We start from the raw sequence: 18,744 nt of genomic DNA on the forward strand, positions 1-18,744 counted from the left end.
CCTATACTTCCCTCTCCCTCCTTCCTCTTCTCATTCCTCCTCTCCTCTCCTTCCCCCTCCCCATTCTTCCTCTCCCGTCTCATCCTCCCCATTCTTCCTCTCCCCTCTCCCACTCCCCATTCTTCTCTCCCCTCTCACACTCCCCATTCTTCCTCTCCGCTCCTCCCTCCATTCTATCTTAACTAGGGTGATTTGACACTTTATCTCCTCTCTCCACATCATCCTTCTAGTCACCCCACCCCCCCATCCTTTCTCTACTCCCCAGATCCTCACCTCCTCTCACACCTACTAAACTCCCCACATACCCACCCTTTCTTCCTCCTGCACATAACCTTCCACCCATTCCCCATTCACCCTTCTCCCTACCTTCGATCCCCCATTCCTTCAACTCGTATCAATCTCCCCTCCCCCATCCCCCTATCACCCCCCCCTCCACTAATAGCAAAACCCTCAATGCAATAATAAGTTTAATAATTAAGGTCAGGTGGCCACAGGTAAGACACATCGACCTCTGCATAACACTGATCTAATGAAGTGGTTTTCCCTGTCCCACCATTAAGCAGGGGCAGGTACAGGTGCAGAGTGCAGGCCGGGCCATCACCTCAACACGGGCCGGGCCTCACTCAACACAGGCCGGGCCATCACCTCAACACAGGCCGGGCCATCACCTCAACACGGGCCGGGCCATCACCTCAACACGGACTGATCACTCAACACGGGCCGGCCATCACCTCAACACGGGCCGAGCCTCAACAGGCCGGGCATCACCTCCAACACGGACCGGGCCATCACCTCAACACGGACCGGCCATCACCTCAACACGGGCCGGGTCCACCATCTATCTATTCTGTAAGGACTGAGTGGGTGAGGAGGAGACGAGGAGAGGTGGGGAGGGAGAGAGGAGAGGTAGGGGGAGGGAGAGAGGAAAGGTGGGGGAGGGAGAGGAGAGGAGGAGTAGGGAGGGGGAGAGAGAGGAGTGGGGGAGGGGGAGAGAGGAAGGTAGGGGAGGGAGGAGGAAGGTAGGGGAGGGAGAGAGGTAGGGGAGGGGAGAGAGGGTAGGGAGGGAGGAGGTGGGGAGGGGGAGACAGGAAGGAGGTAGGGGAGGGGGAGAGAGAGAGAGATGAGGGGAGGGGAGAGAAGAAGGTGGGGGAGGGGGGAGGAGAGGGGGAGGGGAAGGTAGGGGAGGGAGAAGGTGGGGAGGGAGGGAAGAGGAGGGGAGAAGGAGGTAGGGGAGGGGAGAGAGGGTAGGGGAGGAGGGAGAGGAGAGGTAGGGGAGGGAAGAGGTGGGGGAGGGGGAAGAGGGAGTGGGGGAGGGGGAAGAGATGAGGGGAGGGGGAGAGAGAGGTAGGGAGGGAGAGAAGGAGGGGAGGGGGAGAGAGGTGGGGGAGGGGGAGAGGAGTGGGGAGGGGAGAGGGTGGGGGGAGGGGGAGAGAAGGTAGGGAGGGGAGGAGAGGGGTGGGGGAGGGGGAGAGAGGGAGTGAGGGGAGGGGAGAGGTAGGGGAGGGAGAGAGGTGGGGGAGGGAGAGAGGTGAGGGGAGGGAGAGAGGTGGGGAGGGAGAGAGAGAGGTAGGGGAGGGGGGAGGGAGAATGAGGGAGGGGGAGAGAGAGAGGTAGGGGAGGGGGGAGAGATGGGGGAGGAGGGAGGAGGGTGGGGGAGGGGGGGGAGAGAGGTGGGGGAGGGGGGGGAGAGGAAGATGGGGGAGGGAGAGAGAGGTGGGGGAGGGGAGAGAGAGGTGGGGAGGGAAGAAGGAGTGGGGAGGAGAGAGAGTAGGGAGGAAGGTGGGAGGGAGAAGGTAGGAGAGGGAGAGGTGGGGGGAGGGGGAGAGAGGTGGGGAGGGAGAGAGGTAGGGGAAGGAAGGAGTAGGGGAGGGAGGGTGGGGGGAGGGAGGGAGAGGAGGGGGAGAGGGAGGAGGGAGAGAGGGTGGGGGAGGAGAGGGTGGGGAGGAGAAGGGTGGGGGGAGGGGGGAGGGAGGGTGGGGAGGAGAGAGGGAGGTGGGGAGAGGGAAGAGGAGGGGAAAAGGGTTGGGAGAGTTAAGAAAGCCAAAGTGTCTTACAGGTACAACCACCAAAATACTTACATGACACACACACACACACACACACACAGACACACACCACCTCACAATTGCCTGCTGGTCATTTCATTAAAGTCTTAATTCTCAGCGAGGCGAAGGAATGAAGTAATCACCTCCTCCTCCTCCCCCCTCTTTTTTCTTTCTCTCCTCCTCCAGGAATTCCTCAAACCTGTCCATCGCCCTCCACAACGCCCTCCACAAAAGACAGATCAGACGAGCACCTGTGGCATACCTGCGTGGTGGTGTGTGTGTGTGTGTGTGTGTGTGTGTGTGTGTGTGTGTGTGTGTGTGTGTGTGTGTGTGTGTGTGAACTTTATTAAGCATATCAAATACATCTTCATCTACGACATTCTGATAGACGCCATTTCTTTTACTGTGTTTAAATCTTGGTTTGGTTAGGTTAGGTTAGGTTAGGTTAGGTTGTGTTGGTTGGTTGGTTTCAGTAGTTAAGGTTAGGTTCAGTTTCCCCCAAAACTCCTAAACGTTCAGACAAGAGAGTGAGGCTGCCTGGATCTTGGGTCCAATTTTTACCTTTTGCATCAGCAGGACAAAGAGACGACCATAAGAGGATAACATGAACTAGATCCTTGTGGTCGTGTTCACATGCAGCAGGAGGGAGGTGATGAAGGAAGGGGAGTGATGGAGGGGATTGATGGAGGGAGGGGGTGATGGGAGGGAGGAGAGGGTGATGGAGGAGGTGATGGAGGGAGGAGGAGGTGATGGAGGGAGGGAGGGGGGAGGGGGGTGATGGAGGGAGGAGGGAGGGGGTGATGGAGGAGGAGGAGGGGGTGATGGAGGGAGGAGGGTGATGGGAGGAGGAGGGGGAGGTGATGGAGGGGGGAGGGGGTGAGGGAGGGGGTGATGGAGGAGGGTGATGGAGGGAGGGTGAGTGGAAGAGGGGAGGGAGGGTGGAGGGGGGAATGGAGGGAGGAGGGTGATGGGGGAGGTGATGGAGGGGGATGGAGGGGAGGGAGGTGATGGAGGAGGTGATGGAGGGATGGGAGGAGGGAGGTGATGGAGGGGAGAGGGAGGGTGATGGAGGGGGGTGATGGAGGGGGAGAGGGGTGATGGAAGAAGGGAGGGAGTGATGGAGGGGGAGATGGAGAGGGAGGGGAGGTGATGGAGGGAGGTGATGGAGAGGGGATGGAGAGGAGGGGGGAGGAGTGATGGAGGGGTTGAGTGGAGAGGAGGGGGTGGTGGAAGGGTTGTGTGGGAGGGAGGGGTGGTAGGGTAGAAGGAGTGGTCATGGATGGATGGATGTGGGATGGTTGGAGGGATGGATGGAAAAAGAAGGAAGGAAGGAGGGAGGGAGGAAAGGCCTTTTACCTCGGCTAAATTAATGGTTCCTCCTTCTCGACGCCATATTCCTGAAGGTCGATCAAAGACGGTATTTTTTTCTTTCTTTCCTTTTTTTTTGCATTTTTGACCGTTGTGTGAGAGAGAGAGAGAGAGAGAGAGAGAGAGAGAGAGAGAGAGAGAGAGAGAGAGAGAGAGGCGCCACCAGGTAACACACCCCACAGTATCCAGGTAGGTAGGTAGGTTGGCTGGCTGGCCCGCAGGAGACCCTTGTTATCCACTAATGAATACCTGGATCATCCTATCATCCTGCCTACACACAGTCAAGGGGTTTTTCTTCATCTTATAAATTGTTGGCATCAGATCAAGGAGCAGCTTGAGCAATAAGTCTGATTTATGTCACCAGCACGTGAGGTGTTCAGTAAGAATCACATTGTTTGACTTTAATATTGAATAAATTTACTCATCAACTGAAAATATTATTAAATGATTCCTTTTTTATTTATCTGTCTGATGAAGTTTTTTATTGAATTCTAAAAATATCATCTACTAAATAATATCAATTAATTTTCAGTATCATTAACTTGAGGTCATTAAGAACACGTCACCTTGACCCCTGCACTTGTGACCCCAGAAGTTAGGGAGAGTAGAACTGATGGACGCTTCCCAGAGTAGAAATATCTGACAATGATTCTAATCTGTCATCGATATCATTGTCCTGTTAAAAAAAATTATCTTCCTACACCTCAAAGTCCCAACAACACTTCCAATTAATATAAATAACTCCTTAATGAACTATGTAATCGTTCTTTAATCTATAAGAAACATTAAACCTTGATATCAACATGAAAGAAGGTTAAAACAAAACAGACTTTATCACATTACAAACACCTCATCAACACTAAAACAAAACTTAAACTTTAATATCTGTTTACAACCGACCAACATCTTTCCATACACAAGACAGAGGAGGTGTGTCGCGTCACGGGAGCTGGAGTACCCCAAGGCTCAGTAGCTGCCTCTATTGTTTCTCTCTTAGTAGTCTTTCCTATTAACAACATAAGACCCTGGAGGAATGTCTCAGGGCACATTTTGTTAGTGTGCCCAGAGGCGTGTCCAGGGGGAGGAGCAGCCCCCCCCCCCCCACATGGAGAGTTCCGGCTTCACGCTCAGCATCGTCGCGAGGAGTAAAGGCGTTAAGTGTTTTCTAAGGTGTATTATGTATATGTACTTGTGATTAATGAATTCTCTTCTACTTTGGTGTTTACTTCACAGACAAAAAAAACAGAGACAGACAAAAAGACATAGACAGACAGACAGACAGACAGAGGAACAAACGAACAGTTCCACACGATCTCTCTTTGTCACACACACACACACACACGGCCCCACAATACCACCTTCCCTCCCTGGCCCCCCCCAGACTGACCATCATCACCCACCACCACCCCATCAGGCAGGTCTTCTTGTGGTCAGAGCCGCCGCTGCCGTACTTGACCCCTAATGACGCGTGACAGAGCCTCGTGCCCCCACCAACACAATTGGCGGCGCTGGGGTGAAAAATCTATTAACGTCACACCTGCCGAAGCGTGCCAGCTTTCTTATCCGCGTGACTCCCGAGCTCTTCATCGTCTGGAGGGTCTGGAGTCATGCACCGTCGGGTTCCTGGCCTCCCCGGCTCGCCTTGGGACACCTCCTTCCTCCTCCAGGTCCTCACAGCTTCTACATCCTGTACTCCATACATCCTATATCCAATGTCCTACCTTGTATGCATCCTATTGCCTGTCATAACCTAATCTAACCTAACTTAACTTAACCTAATCTAAACCTTACATCCTATAACCTAATCTAACCACAATACAGCTCCTTACAACAGACAATTAAACACCTCGTCCACAATCTAACAACCATGAACAACAATGGTGACATATACATCTCTATACCTGCACATCTCTGCTGCACATCTCCACGTCAGGTTAATTATATTGCAGGTGTCAGCTCATACCTTGATGGCTCATGAAGGGACTAAACAAGCGGGTGGTAAAGGTGATATGACATACCTGTATGGATATTTGGGAAGGTTAATTAGGTTAGTTTAGGTTTAAGTCTTGACTCATTGAACGAATTAAGTGGATCTGTTTATCTTAGTTTAGTGTTTTATCATTAAGTTTTAAAATCTATTGGAGGAAAATACTATTACTACTACTACTATTACTACTACTACTACTGTACTATTGGTGATGGCATGTATACAAGCCTGTGTTATCTCTCGGCCTGTCTGTCTGCTTGTCTATCTGATTATCTGTCGGTCTGTCTGTCTATCTGATTGTCTGCCTGTCTCTGTCTGTCTATCTGCATCATAAAGTCAATACATTAACATAAAGCCGTAAATATGTCAATCCTTCTAACCTCTCGTGTGTGTGTGTGTGTGTGTGTGTGTGTGTGTGTGTGTGTGTGTGTAAAAGTTCTTCCAGCCACCTCTTATTTGTTTTAGCAAAAGGTCAAAGGTCAATAATTACTCTACATCTATCATTGTTTAGTAAGTGTATAGTCAGTTACTTAATTACACTTGATTGGTTGTTCATAGAATATAGGACTCACTGTACATTCAAACTTAATGACCTTTTGGTGAATTTTGAGATCAATTGAGGATTTGACCTTATAAATTAAAGGTCATTTATCACCAGGAGATTATTTTTTGAGGGTCATAACAGGTCAATATATTTTAGGTGAATATTTAGTAAACAAAAGAGACAATACTTGATGATATATAGTAGTGGTAGTGGTTGATGTGAGGGAGGGAGGGAGGGAGAATGAGGGAGGGGGAGAGGGGGATTTGGCTAACACGCACTATCAGTTAATTATTATGAGTCCAGCTGGCGGTAGATCACCTAAATTGTCTGCTGGTTTTTGTGCCTGTGGCCCCCTCCCCTACCCTCTCCTCCCTGCACACCTCCCTCCCTTATACCTGTGCTGCCCCCTCCTCTCCCCTATATACTGCCCTCTCCTTCCTCTCCCCATATGTGCTGCTCCCTCCGATTTGCTACCCCCCCAACATAATCGCCTCAAACCTTACTAAACATCAGCTTGCAACACTCTAATCAACCATCATGCAACAACACACAAAACCATCGTGGAATACCAGAAAATCAACTCTGCAACACAATCAAACATCAACCTGAAATAAACAAAACAAAGTCAACATTAACCACTCAGGTAAACACACCTGAACACTTGGCAAACAAAGGTAAGATTCCTCATTAGTGTTTACAAATATAAAAGGTGGAAGGTCAGGTGTTCTCGCTCCAATGAACCTTGAGGAGTGATGGCAGGACCTGGACCCATCAGAACTCACCTGCAGGAGAGACACGTGTCCTTCGTCAGGGTAATGTGGTGCTTCTTACCCTCGTCAGGTACACCACAATTCAGTACGAGATAAATAACGACTAGTACCAGAAAAACAACGACCAGAACGATAAACAACGACCACCACCCCATAAACAACGACCACCACCCCATAAACAACGACCACCTCCCCATAAACAACGACCACCGCCCCATAAACAACGACCACCACCCCATAAACAACGACCACTACCCCATAAATAAATGTATCACCACCCCATAAAACAACGACCACCGCCCCCATAAACATCACTGCCCCATAAACAAATGACCACCACAATTTACAAACAAATTAACACCTATAAACAACGACCACCTCCCATAAACAAGACAAACGACCAACACCTCAGAGCCACATGTAACACCTCCCTTACCCTTTGGATTACAGCCAATAGGAAGGAAAAGGGGGAGGGGGGAGGAGGAAATAGGGAGGGAAGGGACAAAGAATGGGGGGACCTACAAGGGACATTTGGGTACACTAAGAGGTTATTGTCAAGTCAGTTTAAGTATATAAAACTTTTGCTACTCTGTTCACACCATTATTTCTGTGTGTGTGTGTGTGTGTGTGTGTGTGTGTGTGTGTGTGTGTGTGTGTGTGTGTTGTAGGGGAGAGGGGAGGAGAGGAGGAAGGAGGAAAATGAGAAGAGGAGGAGGAGAGGTTGGAGGGGAAGAGATAGGGGTAGAGGGGAAGGGTGGGGGAGAAGGATGAGGCAGGGGTAGCTAGGTGGTTTGGGGGGAAGTGTGGAGGCAAGGGGAGAACTACAAGATAGCCAAAACTTGGTAAATGGACAATACATTAAGAACAAGTTATCAGGATACACTGTCAAGGGCGTCTACTGGGAATGGGAGGAGGAAGGAAGGGGGAGGAAGGAGTGGTGGGGAGGAAGCCAGATAGGGGAAAACCAGGATGGGGAGGAAGCCGAGGGGAGGAAGCCAGGATGGGGGAGGAGGAAGCCAAGACGGGGAGGAGGAAGCCAAGATGGGGAGGAGGAAGCCAAAGTGGAGGAAGCAGGATGGGAGGAGGAAGTCAAGGAGAAGGGAGGAGGAAGTCAAGGCAAGAGGGTGGGGGAGAGTCAGTGGAAGCAGCCAGGGTGGGGAGGAAGCCAGGATGGGGAGGAGGAAGTCAAGGTGAGGGTGGGGAGGAGGAAGTCAAGGTGGGGAGAGAGTAAGTTATGCTGAGTAAGAACTTTTGTATTTGTTCAACTCTAAACAAAAAATATCACTCCAGTAAAAGATTTGTCTTGTGTTTCTTTGTTCAACAGTATAAGCTATGACACCTGTCCTTCTTCCAGAACTGTTTTGGTTCCTGATTAAAACCCATAAAAACTGATTTCTTTTAAAAATTGAGTAAATTAATCTAATTTTACCATGAGTGAGTCTTTTTTTTCTTATTAACAAAGGGAAACAACTCAAAGAAATATACTATATCTGAATTTCAAACACCTTCTAAAAACAAATATATATATATACCTGTATAGTTCATCTTTAAAACATATTTAATATTAACGAAATAAATTGTTACATAAGACGAATCGTGCATGTAAAAAAATAAATGACATTGTAACTTTTTCAACACTGACTCAAAACGACTAAACATTAACTCAAAACGACTAAACATTAACTCAAAACGACTAAACATTAACTCAAAACGACTAAACATTATCTCAAAACGACTAAACATTATATACAGTAAGCCTATAAAATGAGATGTAAAAATTGCCTAAAGAAATATCGTCTTTATATCATATCTTCATCATAAATGTTCAAGATATAATTTTATCCTTTTTATTAACTTACAAATGACGTATGTATGGTGTTGGTAAGTTGGGATTTGAATTAAGGTTTAGAAAAATAAAAGTATATGGTAGATTATTTCTGGACCATTTTCTGTGGTGGGGTTATTTCGTTTTCTTTGATTATTAGTAAATCTAGAGGGGTAATTTATGTTTACCTCAGAGCTCAGACAGTGAAGGTGAGTGGGCGTGGGTGAGTAACGGTGTGGGTGAGTGGGTGTGGGTGAGTAATAGTGTGGGTGAGTGGGTGTGGGTGAGTAATAGTGTGAGTGAGTGGGTGTGGGTGAGTGACAGTTTGGCTGCCTTATTAAAACATATGAACGGCCCCCTCACCCCCCCCAAAAAAAAAATCCCTTCAGATGAAAAAAATTCCACACATAAACACACTAGCATCCATGAATCCGTCTGAACCTTAGAGAAACGCAATACACACACACACACACATATCCGGATTTTGCACCACCGCATTCCTCATGTACGAGATTCTTCTAAACATGGATTCATCCGAGCGTGAAGCCATAAACGCAGGAACACCTAAAATAATAAGCCACAATTACGCCTCTATCAGAATGTCAATAAAAAAAAAGTTTAAATATTTTGAAAGTAGCACCAACCACCAGGGCTGAATTTTAACGCCTCCAGTTATTAAAGCAAGTAAAAAAAACGACCTAAGAATTCCCCCAAAAACGAAAAAAAAAAATATCCAACATTTCTCAGATGAATCCATTGCTGTGTACTGAGGCAGATTCAGAGGTTTTATCTCAAATGTAACAATGATCAACTATCGACATGGCTCTATTATGCATATCTTATACGCACGGTCATTCAACACGCCCCCATTAACTGATGAATCGTAGGAAATATTTGTTTTTTTTTGCGGGTTTTAGCCCATTTAGGTCCATTAGAGAGACCTAATTGATGTTATTATCATTATTATTTTATTATTACTCATATTATTATCATCTTCACATTAATTATTATCATTATTAATAATTATCTACAGTTCTACAATGTTCAACTACACCTTATGTACGTAATCTACACACACACACACACACACACACAGAGCATTAGAGAGACTACTTAATTACGGGTCCGACTTGGTCATAATTACACATTCCAATTATCAAACAACCTACTACTGCATTGTGTGAGAGACGACAACTACTACCTCCTAATGTTTGGTATTTAACGTATCTGAAGGAACTATTTGACGTTATTAACTGTTCGTTATAATCAAAGAAGTAACGTAAAGATTTATTCACCGAATTTCCATTTGTCTGAAGAAATGTGGGGAGGGGGGAGGGGGGGGCGGGTAATTACGTTCTTGTTATTTTATTTATATTATTCTTGATTTTGTTAATATTGATTCATTTTTTTTATTTATCTATCATATTTATTTTTTGGTGACAGGATATTCAAGACACGACACCATTCGAAAACTCTCGTGGAAAAAAAAATATTATCTTTTAAAACTTGACAATAATAAACTGTTGAAAGGAGAGAACAAAAACACTACAGACTAAATGGGATTATCAATAATTATTCCCTCGTCCCAAGATGACAAGAGAATATACAAACAACAATTAATAATAATAAAAATATATATAAAAATTACTCTGACTGGACCTTCCTCATCACATCAACGATAAACTCATAGAAAACGAGAATCGATGACAAACTGAAAAAAATTCTACATCGGACGAAAATTAGATTCGTATCAGATCAAGAATGTTTTAGAAATATACGACATTAGAGAAAAAAATAATAATGAACATGTGAACTTTAAACCACGAAAGGAGATACAAAAAAAGGGGATATTGGATGAAAATTAAACTGATTTAGAATTTGAATGATAATACGAATGAGCGTAACTTGGCCAGGGGTTTGTTATGAGTGGAGTGGGGTGGGGTGGGGTGGTGGGGGTGGGGGTGGGTGGGTGGGTGGGGTGGGTGGGTGGGGGTGGGTGGGGGTGGGGTGGGGTGGGTTGAGCCGAGACGAAAAATTCTATCAGTGAGTCAGTCGTCAGGGAATCAGTCTAGAATATCAAATAAATTGTATTAAAAGAAAAATTCTGTCAGTGAGTCAGTAAGTCAGTCAGTCTGGAATAACAAAGAAAACGAATTAAATAGAAAAGACAATGGGAAACTTACTTATTTTTATTATTTCATCCAAGACCTAAATATGAGTAGACGATAATGTTGGTAAATGGTGTGAGGAGAGTGGGAGGAACAGGGGAGGAGGAGGAGAGGTAGGGATGATAATTAGGAAGAGACGAGGTGTGAAAAAGGAGAAACAAAGGATTAGGGAGAGGAGGAGGAGATGGAGAGGAGAAAGAGGAGGTAAGAAAAAGGATAAGATTAAAGTGAAGAGGAAGGAAGCAAAGGTGAGAGTAGGGGAAGAACACACACACACACACACACTCACACACACACACACACACACACACACACACACACACACACACCATGACATCAGTAACAAACATAAGGACAAGTAAAACAAACACACCAATTTGTCTGAACTTGAGTCGCTCCTTAAGTTGTGTGTGTTTGTGTGTGTGTGTGTGTGTGTGTGTGTGTGTTTGTGTGTGCGCGAGATATACACGATAAAAAAAAAAAAAAAAAAAACATCAGCATTTTTCCTCTACACAAACGGGCTTCTCTTTATGGGAAAATTTTATCGCATTTAAATTGAAATCTGATACAGGAGTGACCTTAAAGTAATCCCATTTGTTTCTCTACTACAGGATTCTTCAAGAGCCATTCAGGGTCTTTCTTCTTCTTCTCCTCTTGTCTTTGTTCTTACTTCCTTTCCTTCATTCTTATCCTTCTCTTATCTTCTTTCTTTTTCCTTCATTCTCATCCTTTATTCCTTCTTTTATCATCTTTCTTTTCCTTCATTCTCATCTTACTCTTGTTATCATCCTTATTTTCCTTCATTCTCATCCTTCTCGAATCTTCCTTCTTTTCCTTCATCCTTCAATCCTTCTCTTGTTACCGTCCTTCAGTTCTACTTCACAACACCACATTTATTCACTCGCTCACCTGTGCTTGATCTTCCTAATGCCACTATAACACACCTAATTACTAACTCTCTCTCACCTGTAGATTCTCCCCATTGCTACTGACGAAGTAGTGCCAAGTGTGATGGGGTGAGTGTTGGCTAAGACTACACCTCGGACCCACTAACACTAGGGATAAGGTAAGGTTCCTGCTGACGGAGGACCTCTTCATTAGTGAGCAGGAGGAGGAGGTGGTGGAGGTGGTGGTGGAGAAAGATCTGAGGGAGTAGGACCCGGTGGTGGTGAAGGAGGAGGACCTGGTAGTGGTGGAGGACCTGGTAGTGGTGGAGGACCTGGTAGTGGTGGAGGAGGACCTGGTAGTGGTGGTGAAGAAGGACCTGGTAGTGGTGGTGAAGAAGGATCTGGTAGTGGTGGAGGAGGACCTGGTAGTGGTGGAGGAGGACCTAGTAGTGGTGGTGAACCTGGTAGTAATGGTGGTGGAGGACCTGGTAGTAGTGGTGAAGAAGGACCTGTAGTGGTGGAGGAGGACCTGGTGGTGGTGGAGGACCTGGTAGTGGTGAAGGAGAACCTGGTAGTGGTGGGGAACCTGGTAGTAGTGGTGGTGAGGACCTGGTAGTAGTGGTGGGGTAAAGGACTAGTAGTGGTGGAGGAGGACTCTGGTAGTGGTGGTGGAGGAGGACTTGGTAGTGGTGGAGGAGGACCTGGTAGTGGTGGTGGTAAGAGGAACCTGGTAGTGGTGGAGGAGGACCTAGTAGTGGTGGTGAAGAAAGGACCTGGTAGTAGTGGTGGGTGGTGAAGAAGGACCTGGTAGTGGTGGAGGAGGACCTGGTAGTGGTGGTGAGAAGGACCTGGTAGTGGTGGAGGAGGACCTAGTAGTGGTGGTGAAGAAGGACCTGGTAGTGGTGGAGGAGGACCTGGTAGTGGTGGTGAAGAAGGACCTGGTAGTGGTGGAGGAGGAGGACCTGATGTTGGAGTACGAACACGTGATGCCCGATGACTCCAGATTCCAGGTATATCGGTAGTTAATCAGCGGTCTTGTTTTTGTACCATTACACCCACCCACCTCCCTCTTACACCCACCGCCCACCACCCGACACACCCACCACTAACTCACCCCCTTTTACACCCACTACTTCCCCCTGACACCCACCACCCTCTGACACCCACCCACCAACTCCCCCAAACATCCACCCACTACACCCACCCACCCACCTACTCTCCTGCCCACCATTCTATCGCCACAACCACCTTCGCGTGTTACACCTAACCCTCTCCTCAACATCCACCATCTTCTAAACACTGTAACATATTCTATCATAGTGTTTAAGGATCTAAATGGTGTCGATTTCAATTTGCCATTGTCTTTTATTTTCTCTCTCTCTCTCTCTCTCTCTCTCTCTCTCTCTCTCTCTCTCTCTCTCTCTCGTCCACGACTACTGACAATACCACAACACTATTATCTTGTCACCTTCGACCTGTGCTACCTCGTATTCAAGACGTCCCTATCAGTGCCCCTCCCCGTCTCTATACCCCTTACCACTACCCTCCCCGTCTCTCTACCCCTTACCACTCCCCTCCCTCCCTTTACCACACCTAACCTGAAACTCAACCTTGTCCCCGTTGCCACTCGTCCCCCACACTCCTACCGTCTCTCCCTACCACCTCCCCCCCCCCATCCCTCCACACACACACACCACAATCAAGTGAAGCTGTGAACACCAACAGTCGCGGGACGGATCACTATCTCCACGACGGCCAGCGACAATCATCCGGCATCCCGCAAGGAGGGTTGCTAACGCCCTCGATAAAATCCAGATCTCATTTGACCTCCGGGATCTCTTGTGGAGGCCTCTATCATCTATGTGTTGTTTCTCCTCATCGGTGAGGGATTCCACGCGTGTCTTGCCCTTAAATCCCACTATAGGAATGAGGTATGGAGGCGTAGGGAGGGGTAGGGAAGTGAGGGTTGGCGGGTGTGGGAGCGTCGATAGCCATTGGGGAGTCTGCTCGTTAAGACCAGCCAGTGCCTTATACGGGGCTCGCTAATGATGATATCTCCCAGGGATTACTTTATTAACTGGCCTTTACCCCAGCTCGACTGTATCACTCGCCGCCACTACTGACGTTGCTGACGGCGCTGCCCCCCACCCGTTAAACCTGACAGACAGCATCAGCGACACCACCAGGGAAGCATCCACTACACTACCACACCACCAGCACCACCACCACCACCACCAGCACCACCACCAGCACCACCACCAGCACCACCACCACCACCACCACCACCAGCAACACCACCACCACCACTAGCAGCAGCAGCATCACCACCAGCAGCAAGCAGCAGCACCACAACTAGCAGGTAACAGAAGCATCAGGCAGCAGCACCACCACTAGCAGGCAACAGAAGCAGCATCAGGCAGCACCACCACTAGCAGGCAACAGAAGCAGCATCAGGCAATAGCACCACTACTAGCAGGCAACAGAAGCAGTATCAGGCAGCAGCATCACTAGCAGGCAACAGAAGCAGCATCAGGCAGCACCACCACTAGCAGGCAACAGAAGCAGCATCAGGCAGCACCACCACTAGCAGCAGCACAACAGCAACACACCAGCAGGCCATCAGGCAGCACCACCACTAGCAGCAACAGAAGCAGCATCAGGCAGCACCACCACTAGCAGGCAACAGAAGCAGCATCAGGCAGCAGCACCACCACTAGCAGGCAACAGAAGCAGCATCAGGCAGCACCACCACCACAAGGTTATAAGGTACAACATTCAGAAGTAAAACGATATTGTCTAAAAAAAAATATTCAAGGCAGAAACACCCATTATTTTTATCTGTCCTCAGCATTATGGTACACAATATATCAGTCTTCCTCAGCATTATGGTACACAATATATCAGTCTTCCTCAGCATTATGGTACACAATATATCAGTCTTCCTCAGCATTATGGTACACAATATATCAGTCTTCCTCAGCATTATGGTACACAATATATCAGTCTTCCTCAGCATTATGGTACACAATATATCAGTCTTCCTCAGCATTATGGTACACAATATATCAGTCTTCCTCAGCATTATGGTACACAATATATCAGGCTTCCTCAGCATTATGGTACACAATATATCAGTCTTCCTCAGCATTATGGTACACAATATATCAGTCTTCCTCAGCATTATGGTACACAATATATCAGGCTTCCTCAGCATTATGGTACATACACCACTAGGCACCCTGCCCCTCCGAGTTCACTTACACAATGTGATCGTCTCTCATCAGTGTTGACGTGTAAGTTTTCTTACAGCCATTAGTGTTGCAAATTCGCCATAATTAAAAAAAACCTGAAATATATTTAACAATTTCGTATCTTAATATATGCAAATTCTATTCAAAGTTTGTCATTTAATTCACTGTTGTCTTTGGTAAATATAAAAGGTGTAGATTAATTATTACTTCAGTTTAAAATGACTAATTCGGGTTGTTTGAATGGGATGAATTCGGAGGGTGACGTCACGAGTATGTTTACACGAGTGCATTGTGGGTCTGATGGCGGGAACCGAGAGTAAACAAACCATCGACTGACGACCCGTGACCCGTCTGAAGCTAATGCAGTCTCACTTCACCTCTGACGGAAGGTTTAGTCGCTTACACTCCATTAGAATCTCATTACCTCTCTTATCACCACCAGATACTAGAATAATGTTTACCTGTAGTTAGTAGAGTGATATTTGCTATTAACGCAGATAGGTGGAGGGGTGATATTGATAACACTAAGGCACTATCTCTCTCTCTCAACCTTATAAAGAAAACATATTATTTTTTTGAGGTTCGTGAAAATTAAGAGCTTCTAGTTAATTACAGATGAGGTCACAGGAACACAGGTAAGGTTACAGGAACACAGGTAAACCCCTATATACTGTATGTGACCTTATAATAATGACCTCGTCGTAATAACATAGAAAGATCAGGGTTAAAAAAAAAAAACTCACCCACCCCATCTACACAGCTAAACCACCCCCGACTCCTCCTCTTACTGGGCCCTAAACGAATGACTTTTATTGCTGTACGACTGTTATCTGTTATTGTCGTGCAACATTCTCAACATTGTGTACATTTGTGTGACGTAAACACCGACGGACACACGAACAACCGCGAAATACTAAACAGAGGTTGAACGATGTATTTCACAATGAACACTACGACTCCTGTTGTCTCGTAAGGTTGTCGTAATTTTTCGTCCATGGGGCATATTGTCTCATGCTAAAACGTATAGATACTTTTTTTGTAAGGTGTTTTATCAATATCCGCACCATGAGGGTTTTTTGTGATGACTCTAGGTTTATTTTGTAGATACTATCCACATCGTATCCACACTTACTATCCAGAATTATCTATGCAAATTATATCCACATTCAGATACTATTAACTTATATTATCCACACACTATTCACAAATACTGTTCCATTATATGCTAATCCGATACTATCCACTCATACTATCCAGACACCATCAACACCCTATCCACGCATACTATCCATACCTTATCCACTCATACTATCTACACACTATCCACCCATACTATCAACACCCTATCCACCCATATATCAACACCCTATCCACCCATACTATCCACACCCTATCCACCCATACTATCCAAACACTATCCACACTAACCACCCCAGCAATCATTAAACACAGCATTACAGCAGACTACCACAGCATTACAGCACACATTACCAGTTACAGCAAAGGCGATACATAGCTGTAGTCAACACGTTAGTCGTTTAATATCCACACAAAAAGGTTCCAGCGATCACGAGTGATTTATTTACGATGATGAGAAAGAAAGTTTGTGCATGTAACAATGAGGAAGGCACTCACAGTATACACCCTGGGTATGTGAACCACGACAACCACGACGAGGAATAGTGGGGATGTGTCTAGGTCAAACCAGGGCAACTAAACCCAGCCAGTCATCCTCCCCCACATCCCCACACACCCCTCCCCCCACACCTCTCCCCACACACACATCCCCTTCCACACCTCCCCCCCCCCTCAGAGGACTAGGGTGCAAGAGTCCAAACCCCCAGTTGTGAAAGTCAGGAAAGAATTCTCGGATAATTTTGTCCAATTTATGGTAAGAGTCGAGGGAGCAACGCTGGCTCGTAACTCCCTTAATGGAGGGACGGCCAGGGAGAGAGGGAGAAGGGAGGGTAAGGAAAGAGGCAGGGAGGGGGGAGGGGAACAGAAGGGAGGGAGAGAGGGAAGGAGGGAGGGGGCAGGAGAGGGGAACGGAAATAAGGAAGGGAGGGAGAGGAGCAGGTGGGAGGGAGAGAAGAGAAGTGTGATAAAGACGTATACATTTATAATTCACCCTGACCTGTCCTGTAAGAGATCCAAGGGAGAGAGAATAAAGGAAGGGAGAAAGACAAAAACGAAAGGGAAGAAATTTCATTCTCTTGCTTAATTCCTTGATTACTCTCTCCCTGGCGTGTCGATGAGGGAGCAATCAAGGGAGTTTATTACGTTACTGCCTTTTATCTTATTCATCCAAGTGTGTTAGGGCGAATAAAGGGAGATATGAGTAGTATTACTCCCTGCCGTGTTGCCGCTATTCTCCCTTTAGTGTTATTCTCCCTGAAATAATTTGTATTAATACTCCATGAAATAAATAAGTTGTTTTTATACTCCCACTAGTATTATTCTCCATAATTAAAAGAGAAGGGAGAATAACTCGGCTGTATTCTCCCTGGGAAAGACACCCTTGGGAGTTCAAAAGTAATCCCTCACGTAAACCAAAAAAAAAAAAATCCCATCAGTTAGATCAGGATAGACGGGAATTACACTAGCAATATTAACCTAACCTAACCTCCTAACTGAGCGTTGAACTGATGATTCTGTTATTTAGATCAGGTCACGGGGTGGAGGGTAGGGGAGGGGGAGTAGGGGTGAGAAGGGAGAGGGGTAAGGGGGGTAGGGAAGGGGGTAGGGTGGGAAGGAGAGGGTAGGGGAGGGAGAAGTGCGGAGGGAGGATGAGGGGTGGGAGGGGGGGAGGGAGGGGTGAAGGGGGGGGAGGAGGAGGTAGCAGTCACGAATCAATATGGCGACAGTGTGTACAAAAGGTCTTCTGTCTTTCAATTGTTTATATCGTGAATGTCTTATTTCCCATTTTCTTTTCCATTCCTCTCTTCTTTAGTTTTTTCCTCATTCCGTTTTCTGCGTTTCCTTTCTATTCTCTTTCTTCCCCAATCATCATTCTTTCTCCCCTTTCTCCATTTTTCATATTTCAGTTCCTTCCCCTTCTTCATTCCCTCCATTCTTCTTTTTTTCCCTTTTCCCACCACCATCCTTTCCTCTGTCCATTCTCTTCCATCATTCCACCTGCTCACTACCCCCCCTCTCTCTCTATTATTCTCTCCATTCTCTTTCATCTCTCTCTTTCTCCCTCTCTCCTCCTCTTCCTACGTACTGAACTCAATTTAACCATTCCCCCTTTTATATCCAATTATCGCCTTGTCTCTCACTTCACTTTCTGCCACTCGGAAAATTGGTAGCGCCTCCTTTTCTCCTTCCTCCTCCTCCTCTGTTTCTCTCTCTCTCTCTCGTTTTCTTTCTCGTTCTCTCGTTCTTTCTGCCTGTCTCGTTCTCTCGTCCTGTCTGTCTGTCTGTCTGTCTCTTTCTCTCTCCCTTTCTCTAATTCTTTTCGTCTCTTGCTCCCCCCCTACCCTCTCTCTCTCTCTTCTCGTTATTTCCCTCCCTCTCTCTCCCCTGCTCTTTCATTTAATCTCTTCCTCACCCTTCACTCTTCCTTCCATTTGCATCCAGCTTACCTCTTTATCGCTTCTTGTCTGCCTTCCTTCCTTCCTCCCTTCCTCTCTCCCTCTGTTCCACTCTCACAAACCTGCACTCAATGCTGGCCAGAGTCGTGTTTGGTATTTATATTTATTTACCTTTTGTTTTGGGTATTTTCTGGGGTTTATGGGGAATTTGGGGATTTTGTTGAGAATTTGTTGGTTTTGATTCAGAATTTGTTGGTTTTTATTGAGATTTGTTGTTTATTTTATTCAGATTTTATTGATTTTGTTTTGAATTTGTTGATTTTATTGAGAATTTGGGGATTTTGTTGGTTTTTATTCGGAATTTAC

This window comes from Homarus americanus, unplaced genomic scaffold (genome assembly GCF_018991925.1).
Source record: "Homarus americanus isolate GMGI-L3 unplaced genomic scaffold, GMGI_Hamer_2.0 scaffold51859, whole genome shotgun sequence".
Taxonomy (NCBI): Eukaryota; Metazoa; Arthropoda; class Malacostraca; order Decapoda; family Nephropidae; genus Homarus; species Homarus americanus.